The 1156-nt window shown below is 55.8% G+C and overlaps 1 pseudogene; it reads right to left on the minus strand.

Annotated features, from left to right (window-relative positions):
• LOC100774850 lies at window positions 1-784 on the minus strand (annotated as a pseudogene).
• Window positions 785-1156: the final 372 nt, after the last annotated feature.

A 1156-nucleotide genomic window follows, 5' to 3' on the forward strand; every position in this document is an offset into this window, starting at 1 on the left:
TGCTTTATTTGTCATATTTTCTGGCGATAGCCATGGGAAGTGAAGGATGTACTCTGAAGGTATCGCCCAGTGGGTTCAGCTCTCAGAGAAGGCAGACTCAGGAGGGTTGCAGGCAGGGTCCAAGAAGCAGCCAGCGGTAAGAAAAAAATGGGTCAGTGGTCTGAGCAGCAAACTGGAAGGTTCACTGCGGGGCGGTCCTCCCAACCCCCTCTTGCTTACTGAGATTGCAGCAAACGCCCCGGATGGCACAGTGGCCGAAGTTCCTGCAAGGCTTCTCACCAGACTGACACGGTGTGGGCGGTGGTTCTCCTCCAGGCAGCGCAGTGTCTCGGCGGTGCTGATGAAGCTGCCTAGCTCGTTGGAGCAGCAGATGTTTGGCCCGAAACAGCTTCCTTTGTCACCAGGGCCACAGGGGGGCACTGTAGGAATGGATGAGAATGGGCACAGTGCAAGGTCATTGAGGCACCGTCCAGTATTGGAACTGTGGCAGGGAGAAAGTCATTGGGTGCTCAGCCTTCAGGGTTTCAAGCCAGAGCCTAACCCTGCCCAATGCTCTGGGTTCCCATGGCAGGCTGGCAAGGGTGCAGGATGCTCTGTCTCTGTGGATGGGCGTCTTCTCTGTTCCTTAGCGCTGCTGGAGCCAGACCGGATGGGGGAGACTCACCTTGGGAATTTCCAAGTCCAGCACAGCCCTCTTGCCGCCCAGGGGACAGTTCTGGATGTAGCAGGCAGAGGTCAGAGCCACTAGGCAAAGCAGGCAGCAAGCGAGACTGGGGCAGGCCATGGCGCTGGTGCTGAGTCCACGACCCAGCAGAGGTGATGGTTTCTCAGCCCAGCCCAACCTTTTATTTCTGGACTCTGTCTAAAGAGGGTGTCTGGGCTCTGTCTAAAGAGGGTGACTGCATGACTGGTCTCAGCAGTTCACTTCGGGTCACTATTTGCAGGGTCTAGGCTAGGTTAAGATCACAGCCTCAGTTAATGCTGTAGGTTCAAAAGTAAGCAGCCTGGTAGGTGTCCTGGGTTACAAGAGAATAGAAAAAATTCGGTGGCGGGTGGAGGCACAGCCCGGCCTGGAGCTATTTTCACAGATGTCCAGTACCTGGGGGGCGGGGTGAATGTGGGGGTCTTTACATGTCCCTTAAACTTGGATGGGGAA

Source organism: Cricetulus griseus, chromosome 6 (assembly GCF_003668045.3).
Source record: "Cricetulus griseus strain 17A/GY chromosome 6, alternate assembly CriGri-PICRH-1.0, whole genome shotgun sequence".
In the NCBI taxonomy this organism is placed as follows: domain Eukaryota; kingdom Metazoa; phylum Chordata; class Mammalia; order Rodentia; family Cricetidae; genus Cricetulus; species Cricetulus griseus.